The 12,827-nt window shown below is 35.0% G+C and overlaps 1 long non-coding RNA gene across 1 annotated transcript; it reads right to left on the bottom strand.

The window, feature by feature from the left end:
* Window positions 1-4,482: 4,482 nt before the first annotated feature.
* Window positions 4,483-10,008, bottom strand: LOC133788630 (uncharacterized). Its single transcript, XR_009873294.1, has 2 exons — window positions 8,556-10,008; window positions 4,483-5,544 (listed from the first exon to the last, which is right to left on the bottom strand). It is a non-coding gene; the product is annotated as an uncharacterized LOC133788630 (long non-coding RNA).
* Between the last annotated feature and the right edge of the window lie 2,819 nt (window positions 10,009-12,827).

Below are 12,827 nucleotides of genomic sequence, written 5' to 3'. Positions count from 1 at the left end.
TATTGTTAAACTATAGGTTAAACTTATAAAATCTACAAGTGTTGCTACGAGTGTCCAACTAAGTCCTGGCTTGAACCAAAATCCACAGTCATAAACATACTATAACTACTACTAGCTATTACTACTACTACTACTATCTTACTAGCTAAGTAATTTTCTTGGACTTTACAATTCTCCCCTACTAAAAAGAATTTCTTCCTCAAAATTTACTTACCAAATAATTCCGGATACCGGGCTTGCATGTCTTCCTCCAACTCCCACGTTGCCTCCCGTTCAGAACTATTACTCCATAGGACTTTGACTATTGGAATACTCTTTGACCATAACTGCTTCATCCCTCTATCTAGGATGCTAACCGGTCATTCCTCATAACTAAAATCTTTCTGGAGTGCTATCGTATCGTACTTGAGAACATGAGATGGGTCTAACACATACTTACGTAGCATTGAGATGTGGAACACGTTGTTGCTATCTGCTAGGGCTGGCGGTGGGGCTAATCTATAAGCAACTGCTCCCACTTTGTCCAATATCTCAAAAGGACCTATAAAACGGGGACTAAGCTTGCCTTTCTTCCCAAACTGCTTCACACCTTTCATAGGAAATATCTTAAGGAAGACTTGATCTCCGACTTTGAATTCCACATTACGCCGCTTGGCATCCGCATAGCTTTTTTGACGGCTTTGAGAAGCGAGCATATGCTTTCTAATCAGCGCTACTGCTTCCTGAGCTTTTCTAACAACTTTGGGACCAAGAAGCTATCCATAAAGTAACTCATAAGGTGTCGTCCCAATCATTGACTGGTAGCTATTGTTGTAGGAGAACTCTATTAGCGGCAAGTACTTATTCCATGATCCTTTGAAATCAAGTACACAAGCGCGTAACATATCTTCTAAAATCTATACGGTACGCTCGGACTGACCGTATGTCTGAGGATGAAAAGTTGTACTAAGACTTAACTTAGTACCCATGGCTTGCTGTAAACTTCCCCAAAATCTCGATGTAAACACCGATCCTCTATCGGATACTATTGTTTTAAGGATTCCATGCAACCGCGCTATTTCTTGGACATAGATGTCTGCGTATTGATCTGCTATGTATGAAGTCTTAACAGGCAGGAAATGAGCCGACTTGGTTAGTCTATCTATTACTACCCAAGCTGAATCATGCTGCTTACTTTTTCGTGGAAAACCCGTCACAAAATCCATAGGTATATCATCCCATTTCCATTCTGGTATGCTAAGTGGTTACAATAAGCCTGGAGGCCGCTGATGTTCTGCTTTCAGTTGCTGGCATACTCGACATTTAGACACAAATTCTGCTATATCCTTCTTCATTCCTAGCCACCAATATATTTCTTTGAGATCGTGAGTCATCTTGGTCGACCCTGGGTGAACTGAGTACGGGATACTATGCCTTTCTTCTAGAATCGTCATCTTAATCCTTTGATTATTTGGCACGCATACTCGATCCTTATATCTCTATAACCCTTTACCTGATATTGAGAAATCTGTGGCCTTCCCCTTTCTAATTGCATCCATATTTGTTACTAATATGTCATCATGCCCTTGTCTAATCCGTATATCTTCTAACAGACTTGACTGGATTGACAAGTTAGCCAGCTTACCGATGACTACTTCTATTCCGGCATTGATCAGCTCTTGCTGTAGCGGCTTTTCTATTCTGGCTAGTGCTGCTATACTTCCATAACTCTTCCTACTTAATGCATCAGCAACTATGTTTGCCTTTCCCGGGTGGTATAAGATTTCATAGTCGTAATCCTTCACTAGCTCTAACCACCTACGCTGCCTCATGTTGTACTCCTTATGAGTGAAGAAGTACTTTAAGCTTTTGTGGTCTGTATAAATCTCATACCGTTCTCCGTAAAGATAATGGTTTCAGATTTTTAACCCAAATACCACCGCTTCCAACTCCATATCGTGAGTTGGATAGCGTTTCTTGTACTCCTTCAGCTGCCTTGAGGCGTAGGCTATCACCTTGTCATTCTGCATCAGCACACAACCCAACCCTTGCTTCGACGCATCGTAGTAGACTACAAACTTGTCGTTGGGTGTCGATATACAGAGCACTGGTGCTGAGCATAGCTTATCCTTAAGCAACTAGAAGCTCTCTTCACACTTATCAGTCCAGTTAAACCTCTGTTGTTTCAGGGTCAGGTTGGTGAGCGGAGTGGTTATCTTAGAAAAGCCCTCTACAAACCTTCGATAATAACCTGCTAATCCCAGAAAGCTTCTTACCTCTGATGCATTCTTTGGTCTTGGCCAATCCTTCACAACCTCTACCTTAGATGGGTCTACTGCAACTTCATCCTTGGATATAATGTGCCCGAGGAATGCTACTTGCGAAAGCCAAAACTTGCACTTCTTGAACTTGGCTTAAAGTTGATGCTCCTTTAGTCGTAACAAGACCAACCTTAAGTGTTCCTCGTGCTTGACTTCGTCCTTTGATTACACCAAGATGTCATCGATGAATACTATGATGAATTTATCCCAAGTAATCCTTAAAGACCATATTCATTAAATCCATAAACGCGGCTGGAGCGTTGGTAAGACCAAATGACATAACTAAAAACTCGTAATGCCCATAACGAGTTCTAAAAGCTGTCTTAGGAATATCTTCTCCCCGTACCTTGAGCTGATGGTACCCGGACCGTAAATCAATCTGTGAAAACACAGTCACACCTTGGAGTTGATCAAACAAGTCATCAATTCAGGGTAGCGGGTACTTATTCTTCATCTTCACCTTATTCAGCTTGCGGTAATCTATGCACATCTGCATGCTTCCGTCCTTTTTCTTCACAAATAGCACCGGTGCTCCCCATGGCGAATGGCTTGGTCTGATGATACCCAAATCTAGGAGTTCTTATAGATGCGTCTTTAACTCCTTGAGTTATGTAGGTACCATTTGGTATGGTGCCTTGGAGATAGGCTCAGTGCCTGGTACTAATTTGATTGTGAAGTCAATTTCCCGAGTCGGCGGCAACCCTGGCAAGTCATCGGGAAATACTTCTGGGAACTCTTTGACAATGTGGACATCTCCAACCTTAAGTGGTGTTTCCTTTACCACATCTGTGATGCTGGCGAAGTATGCTTGACATCCTTTTTCTATCATCCTTTAAGCTTTGAGAGATGATATTAGCGGTGTGTGTAATCCTGAAACTTGTCCCATGAAGCATAGTCTCTGGTCGTCAAGAGTCTCAAACATCACTTTCTTGCGTTTGCAGTCGATGGTTGCACCATGCCTTGCTAACCAGTCCATGCCTAGTATCACGTCGAAGTCTTTGATCTCCAGTTTTATCAGGTCTCCTTCTAGTTCTACGTCCTCAATCTTGATCGGTACGCCTCGTACTATCTATGATGATAGAACTACTTTGCCCGAAGGCAACTCTGTTACAAACCTAGTTCTAAATCTTTCACAAGGTTTGTCTATTTTTTCTATCATTCCTAATGAGATATACGAATGAGTGGCTCCTGAATCAAATAATACAAAACATATATTATTGGGATAGAAACCTGACCTGTGACCACTTTATTGCTAGCATCAGCTTCTCCTTAGGTTAAGGAAAATACCCTGGCAGGAACCATCTTGTCTTCCTTTTTCCCCTCTGTCTTGAGCTGGGGACAGTATTTCTTCCGGTGTCCTTCTTGACCACAATTGTAACATCCCTTGGTGTTTGCCTGGAATTTACGAGGATGTTTCTTCTGGCACTTAACACATTGCAAGTATTCTACATAACTCGACCTATTACCTCCATTATTCTTTCATGCCCTTTTATCGCTATCGGGCTGCTTATTATCAGGATGCCTTCTTTTCTGACCGTTATTGTTGTTGCTGGACTGATTGTTGTGGTTGTGGTGGTTGTTGTTCTGACTAGTCTGAGGTTGACTCTGCTGTCTAGGGGCCGGCTTACTGACTTCTTCTTTACTAACATTAGCCTGCAGCCTTTCTACTTTTATTGTCGTTTCTAGAACATCGGCATAGGTAGTATTTCTCGGGTTCACTAACTTAACCCCTAGCTCGATCTTTGGTCGAAGTCCTCTAATGAACTTAGACACCCTCAGAAAGTCAGTTGGAACCATTTCTAGTGAAAACTTGGCTAATCAGTCGAACTGCCGAGCATATTCTGCCACTGATAAACTCCCTTGCTTCAGGCTAGTGAACTCCTCGACTCTTGAAGCGATGATTGTCGAATTGTAGTACTTTTTGTGGAACAGCTCCACAAATCGGGTCCAAGTCATGGTGGAAACATCATGAGTCTACTGAACTAGGTCCCACCTTATTCTCGCATCTTTCTTGAGCAGAGACGAAATGCAGGATATGTGATGGACCCAAAACGGGTATGTTTTAAAAATTTATACTCGCAAGCGCACGAATCGTATTTATAGAATAGTGTTCGTGTAAGCACGAGGTCGAACCCAAGGGAGTTGACTTAAATCAATAGAGAAAACTATTTTTACCAAAGTGAAATAAATTTCTAACCTAGTTCCAAAGATTGATGTGTTTTGTTTTAAAATAAAGAAAGAAAATACTAAAAAAAAATTAAAATAAATAAACTAAAAAGATTTGTTTTTAATAGTTATTTATAAAATTATTAAGATTTTAGAATCCACAAAATATAAATAATAGTATTTATTAATATGTTGACTTCCCAATTTTTAGTGATAATTGAAATTAATCTAATTACCTTTTCCAAAACATTATACTTCCTTTAAGCTCTCTTTAATTCAAAAAATATAGATTTTCCTTCACTTCAATAGTATAACTTCAAAGCATTAGTTGTGAATCAATTTAATGAAACTACAAAAAAAATCAAATAATGTTATTTCTAAAGCAAAATATAGTATTTTTGTTCTAAGCATTGGATGTGAACAATTTAATGACACATCTTAATCAAAGAATACTATGTTTTTGCACAATTAAGAACCAAGTAAAATATGCTCTAACAATCTAAAATACATGATATTATAGATGAAAGAAATATTTAGAAGAAGAAAAATCATAAACTTTATTGCTCATTTTGGGAGGTCAACATAAAATAAACACTATATAGTTATATCTTGGTTCATCCTCCACCTTAATAATTTTAAGTGGATTAGAAACCCATAACTATCAAAAACAAAATAAAAATTACAACATAAATAGGAAAATTTGGAGGAGGAACCTCCAAATTATTCCTCTAAAAATACATAAAAACTAATCTAAGAAAAGAAAAAGATGGAGAGAATAGAGAGATGGAAGAAGTGGTGTAAGAGAAGGTGTGCTTGAAATGGTGAAATGAGACTCCTATTTATAGATAAATTCTTTGGTAAAGGATAACACTCCTATTGGTCTAAAAAAAGCACATGGATTCATGCTCAAAATTGTCATCTTTTCCTATAGTTACAAATCCAATGGTGGAGAAAGAAGCACATGGATTGATGACATGGCATTGTGAAGAATTGGATTGGGCCTTTCATTTTGGGCTTGATTTCTTCATTTCTTTATACCAACATTTTATCAACATTTCATTTGCCCCAACAAATACACCTACATAAAGAAATTAAACACACATAAATTAGTAACAACATAATTAAACAAAATAAATACAAAAAATAAATAAAAATACATAAAATCAAAATAAAACTAATAAATTCAAAATTACTTAAAAAATTGATAAATTAATTAAAAACTCAATAACTAAGCAACAATTGGCCTATAAAATGTGGTAAAATAACTCTATTTTGTAGAGTTATCACACCCCCAAACTTAATGTTTTGCTAGTCCTCAAGCAAAAGAAAAATTAAAAACACACTTTTTTTTTTTTTAATTGGAGATATCAAATGTTTTCCTCAAAAATTGCATAATGAAAGTAGCTCAAAGAAAATTATGAAGAGACATTAAGCTCATGTAATTAATCCAATAGTCATCTTGCTTTCAACAACTAATTTTCAATATGGAAACACAAAACTATTTACCAAGTAATCATGTGGAATTTTGGAAAAATTTATGCAAAGATAAAATAATTAAATCTCAAGAAATGATGAATTTATTTTTTTTTCGTACCAAAGTCCCATAGGTTCGTTTTTCTTGTCTCTCTCCACTAATGTAGAACAACACAAAATCAAGGATCAATAGGATTTTATAGGCTTGTAATGTGCGGGTAAAGAAAAAGGTGAGAAAAATGATATTGAATTTAAGCTTAGATCACTTTTTCCTAACACATGAGTATTTCCGAACTTTTCACTAGACATCACAATATTTCAAGTATACGCCATAACATTTCCATAGTAATTCTTTCCACCCATTTGGAATCTTCAATTTTTTTTTATTTTTTTTTAATTTTTTTTTTTAGCTTGCCACAATATTTTTGTTTTTTTTTTTTTTAAGATGTGGCTTTCCGAATTTCTTTCCTACTTTCACTTTGGTAACAAATCAAGATGCATAGCTCTATGATATTTTCTCATGTGTAAAGAATGAAATTTATGAAGAAGTTTTAGATTTCACATATGGGTAAAACAATAACAAGGCTCGTGTTTGGCTCAAATGGGGTAAACTAGGGAATAATGTGCGTAACGGTGATTAAGTCAAAAGGCTCAAACGTTCCAAAGATAACCTAAATCATTTCCCTAATGATGTGCTTTTCTAGGATTTCGCCTCAAGAGATAATTAATCGAATTCTAGGACTTGTGAGATTTACAAAATTTTATGCTTATATAAATTAATCTAAATTACACAAAAATTCTTAGAAAGATAGAAAGTGTTCTTTTATGAAAAATCTATATTTAAGCAAGACTAACCCAAAGATTAAAAATAGAGCTTAAGAAATATTCACATTTTTCTAAGAACTAAATTCAAATTCAATTTATCATCTAAAAATGAAAAATCACCAAATTTTTTTTTGAACATTTTATAAAAAAAATAAAAAAAAATAAACACACAACACTACCCCCAAACTTAAACAAAACATTGTCCTCAATGAGCAATAAATTTGAAAAAGTTAAGAAAACTCCCTTGAATGTATGCTTCCATGATTTGGCTCCTTCGTTTTTGGGCTAGAAGTTTCCTTCAAACTTATTTGAACTTGAAAAACATGAAACAAACACACAACAAACGTGAAATACAAAAGGAAATACAAAATGGAACTTGAAACTTATGGGTTGCCTCCCACAAAGCGCTTTAGTTTATAGTCTTTAGCCCGACTATTTTTTTTTTTTTTTATCCTACACCCAATCGATGGTGTAGAATTTCATTTGTAGGGTGAGCTATAATGTTGATGCAAATGCCATAAATGAGAATTGAAAGCATCACACCTACAAAGTAATTAGAGACATGCAATTTTGGTGGCATTTCAATGAAGTAAGAAAATTGCACATCTTTTTTATCCTCCTTTTCAAATTGAGTATGTATGAAAATTTGCTCAATTATTGGCTCTTGAGGTACAATTGTATTTTTTTCATTTTCCTCATGAGCCCCATCAATCAATTCATCAAACTCATTTGTTTCAATTAGCAATTGGATGCTTATTACAGGTTCTTTGAAAACTTCATTCATTTTTTCACTCTCGGTTTGCACTAATGGATCGGGAATGGGTTGACTAGGAAGAACTTGTATTTCCGTCTCTATCAAAACATTTGCAAGATGACCTATTTGTTTCTCGATGTTGGAAATGGATCGAGACTGATTTTGTAAAATTTGTTGGGTTGACTGCATGAACTGTTGTAGGGTATCCTCTAGAGATGGATTGATTTCTTGTTGAGGAGGATATGACAGAACGGGTTGGGAATAACCTAGATTAGGCATGTTGAATTGATGCACATGGTTCATTGGAGACAAGTTTTGACTCCATGTAAAATTTGGATTATCGGTGGGATCAAATGAGATTTCTGAGGAATTCCCATAAGCATGCACATCATTGGTTTCATTATAATCAAAGTGTGATGATGCATAATAGTTGTACTCAGGCTTCCAACTAAAATCAATGGGATTTTCCAAGGGATGACTACAATTCTCATGGTGATGAGAGTGAAATGCACTATTTATCTCCCTATGGTCATCTTGAGTTTGCCTAGCTTGTAAGACATCTAGTGTTCTAGACAAATTTTCTATTTGAGCGTTGATGTCTTCTCTTTCCCTAAGATGATATGCATTGTTAAAATTCCTAGTACTATTCCAAGGGCATCCATTTTGGCTCATGTAACCTATGCTACCAATAGGAAACATGGCAATAACTCAATGACAATTTTTTTGTGAAAATCTCAAGAAACCTTTTCTGATATGGAAGGTCAATTGAAATTGCAACCATAGAGCATAATTAGAATTTCAAGAGATTTAATTTTTTTTTTTTTTTTTGCAAATTAAAATTACAAGAAATAAACACAATTAAATAACAAAACAAAATTAGCAAACATAAATGAAAAATAAAATTAAATGACAAAGACAAGAAACATTTTCTGATGTGGAAGATCAGTCGAAACCGCAACCACAGAGCATACTTAGATTTTTTTTTTTTTTTTTTTGACAATAAAAAATAAAATAACTAGTAGAAGAATTTTACTCACCTTGACACAAATTGTTTCTCTTCTTTGCAACTCCCCGGCAACGGCGCCAAAAACTTGATGGACCCAAAACGGGTATGTTTTAAAAATTTATACTCGCAAGCGCACGAATCGTATTTATAGAATAGTGTTCGTGTAAGCACGAGGTCGAACCCAAGGGAGTTGACTTAAATCAATAGAGAAAACTATTTTTACCAAAGTGAAATAAATTTCTAACCTAGTTCCAAAGATTGATGTGTTTTGTTTTAAAATAAAGAAAGAAAATACTAAAAAAAAAATTAAAATAAATAAACTAAAAAGATTTGTTTTTAATAGTTATTTATAAAATTATTAAGATTTTAGAATCCACAAAATATAAATAATAGTATTTATTAATATGTTGACTTCCCAATTTTTAGTGATAATTGAAATTAATCTAATTACCTTTTCCAAAACATTATACTTCCTTTAAGCTCTCTTTAATTCAAAAAATATAGATTTTCCTTCACTTCAATAGTATAACTTCAAAGCATTAGTTGTGAATCAATTTAATGAAACTACAAAAAAAATCAAATAATGTTATTTCTAAAGCAAAATATAGTATTTTTGTTCTAAGCATTGGATGTGAACAATTTAATGACACATCTTAATCAAAGAATACTATGTTTTTGCACAATTAAGAACCAAGTAAAATATGCTCTAACAATCTAAAATACATGATATTATAGATGAAAGAAATATTTAGAAGAAGAAAAATCATAAACTTTATTGCTCATTTTGGGAGGTCAACATAAAATAAACACTATATAGTTATATCTTGGTTCATCCTCCACCTTAATAATTTTAAGTGGATTAGAAACCCATAACTATCAAAAACAAAATAAAAATTACAACATAAATAGGAAAATTTGGAGGAGGAACCTCCAAATTATTCCTCTAAAAATACATAAAAACTAATCTAAGAAAAGAAAAAGATGGAGAGAATAGAGAGATGGAAGAAGTGGTGTAAGAGAAGGTGTGCTTGAAATGGTGAAATGAGACTCCTATTTATAGATAAATTCTTTGGTAAAGGATAACACTCCTATTGGTCTAAAAAAAGCACATGGATTCATGCTCAAAATTGTCATCTTTTCCTATAGTTACAAATCCAATGGTGGAGAAAGAAGCACATGGATTGATGACATGGCATTGTGAAGAATTGGATTGGGCCTTTCATTTTGGGCTTGATTTCTTCATTTCTTTATACCAACATTTTATCAACATTTCATTTGCCCCAACAAATACACCTACATAAAGAAATTAAACACACATAAATTAGTAACAACATAATTAAACAAAATAAATACAAAAAATAAATAAAAATACATAAAATCAAAATAAAACTAATAAATTCAAAATTACTTAAAAAATTGATAAATTAATTAAAAACTCAATAACTAAGCAACAATTGGCCTATAAAATGTGGTAAAATAACTCTATTTTGTAGAGTTATCAATATGCGGTCTACGTTGCCGAGGTTCATGTGCGTCAGGATTGGCTCCACATTTCTGAGCCATTCTTCCACCTCGAAGGGGTCTGTAGTCCCTTCAAATTTCAGAGTGTGTTGCTTACGAAACCACTCATAAACTGGCTCCATGTGCTAAGCTAGGTATGGCACATAGTTCGCCATTGGCCATCCCCCATATGGACCAACTTGTTGGGGTGCTGGGCCCATTTGCTGCGGCTGTGGTTGCGGCGGAGGCTGAGTCAGAGGTTGAGCCTGTTATCGCTGTTGCTACAGTAACTCCTGAACTTGTTGCCGCAATCTGGCGATTTCCGCAGTGTTGTCAACCGGCGGCGGCGCATTGCGGTTGGCAGTAGCACGCACTCCCCTTCTGCAAACTGGAGGGGCTTCGTCGCTCACAAGAGCAGCATTGGAGGTATTTCCATTGGTGCGAGCAGACCTTCAGAGCAACATCTTAGTAGAGTTCTAATAGGTGAGAAATGTTAGAACCTTACCCTAATAGGCTCTAAGGCAAAAGTTTATTCTAAACAAACATAACTCGGACCTATTAATTATGATTTCCTATGAAAATTATATAAGCCTTCTTTATTATTAGAGTGGGTTTCTATACTTAAAAAAATAAGTCATCTTTATTATTTTCTAATTTTGTTTCTAAACATCCTATATGACTTAATTCTCAGGCTCAAAACTCATCTTTGTTCCAAAGTTAACCATATTGAGGGAGGGCTAGGATCAGTAAAATTGTTCCCACTACTATGACCCCCTAACTCTCAGTATAGAGAACCTGTTTCATTGATTTGTATCCACCCTCACCGAACTTTGTCATTATTTATTAAATATTTATTATTTATTATGATTGCAAAAGAAAATCAAACTCGTTCATGTTAACAAAATAACAATGATATTAATTTGGAAAAAAGTTTTCACTATTTACAATCACAAATGCAAATAAATAAGAAACTAATCTATTCTAAAAATCAGGATCTTCTACATCTGATCCTTCATCTAACATATCATCATCTATCTCTTCATAGTCATCATTGTCTTGTGCCTCAAAATGCCCTCGAGGAAGATTCGTAAAAATTCTATGTTTTTGCTCATTTGTAAATTGAAATTTCATTTTTGAAGTGAACCTAAGTATGAGAAGATAATATCTCATAGCTACCGGCAATTCATCTTCATCATCTATCGTCTCCCAAATTTCTTCTAAGGCTGCAATCACAATAGGATAATCTCTAAAAAGTCTAATTACTAAAACGTATTGCTATGTTGATCTCATCATGATCTGCTTAGATTCTTGGAGGTGACCTATATCCCTGTGGAACAAAAGTAGTCTTCAAGTGACTCTTTCTAGCACTCCTACAGTGTTTCTTGGTTCTCTAATTCTTTTTAAAGCCTTAATGGCTCATATGTCCTCATAAGTTAATGCTCCATTCATTTTAACTGAAAACATAAAGGCTAAAATCGTTAGCTATACATGTAGACATAATAACTATAATCATAAGTACTTACTTGGCGGTTAGATTTGGAGCTTGAGTGTGTGTATCAAGGAGAACTTCATGCAAATGAACCATTTCTCTGATACCAACTGTAATGACCCAACTAATTCTAGACTTTGGACCATTAAAACTACTATACATAGACACTAATCTTAAGAAAACATACATACGAAATAGTCATAACTTTATTAAAACTATAAAGTAAAAGTTGAAATACATAAACGCGGGGTATGGGATCCCATTGTTTAAAAATAAAACACAACTTAAATCTTAAATAAATTTGTTATAAAACCAAGTGCAGAAAAATACATAGAAAACATAATTAAAAAGACTGAAATAACGTCGTCCTCGAATCGTTCACGCAGTCCACCGAATCCATTCTTCCTCAATACACAATCCCAAGCTGCCAAGAATCATTCCATTGTGATAACTATTTCCCTGCATACATAAAAAAATAAAGGAATGAGCCTAATGCCCAACAAGGAAAATCTACTAAAAGCATAAAACATAAACATAAACATATGACTATAAAATGTATACCATATAGGACAACAATAATAATGGCCATTATGACATGTGATAAACCATCTACATCCCCTGTCTAATAACTGAGGTAGGTTAGATCACATGATAGTATATGATAACCCATCTAGGTCCCCTGTCTAATATATGACGTTGGGTATATCATAACTTTGAACATAAGAATGATAAACACTAGGGCTTGCTAACTAAGCAACTATAAGCCCTAGATAAAAGCATAACATAACATAACATCATAACTGTAATGCCCCAAATTTCCTATTAAGGTTTAGGACCTTGATTAGGAGGCCGGGAGGGCCATAATTGATTTATTATAGTATTTAATGATTATATGCATGTTTACGTGAATTATAATATTATATGATGGTGAATGCATGCATATGGGTTCATATGTTAATTATGAGGGTAATTTGGTAATTTGGCCACTGTGGGCGTAATTGTATATTTTGGGTGCATGGTTGTGATTAATTAATATAGCCACATTATAAGGTGGATTGGTTCGAGTTATTCGACATGAGACGATCATGAGATGTAAGTGTTCGGTCTAGTCATAACGGGTTTAAGTTCGGGGCTCGGGGTGAGTCTCGGGGTGAATTTAATGATTAGAGCGTTACCGGGAACTAAGGGTAATGGGATATGATCTATTGGTATTTGGGAATATTGAGAATAGCGTGAATTGGAGAGCGTTAATTATAATTAACGAGATAGGCGGGAAATGACAGTTTTACCCTTGGAAGCTTTTAGAGGGGTTTA

Source organism: Humulus lupulus, chromosome 7 (assembly GCF_963169125.1).
Source record: "Humulus lupulus chromosome 7, drHumLupu1.1, whole genome shotgun sequence".
In the NCBI taxonomy this organism is placed as follows: domain Eukaryota; kingdom Viridiplantae; phylum Streptophyta; class Magnoliopsida; order Rosales; family Cannabaceae; genus Humulus; species Humulus lupulus.
Note: the sequence above shows the minus strand (reverse complement) of the source record. Positions and strands in the feature narration are given on the sequence as shown.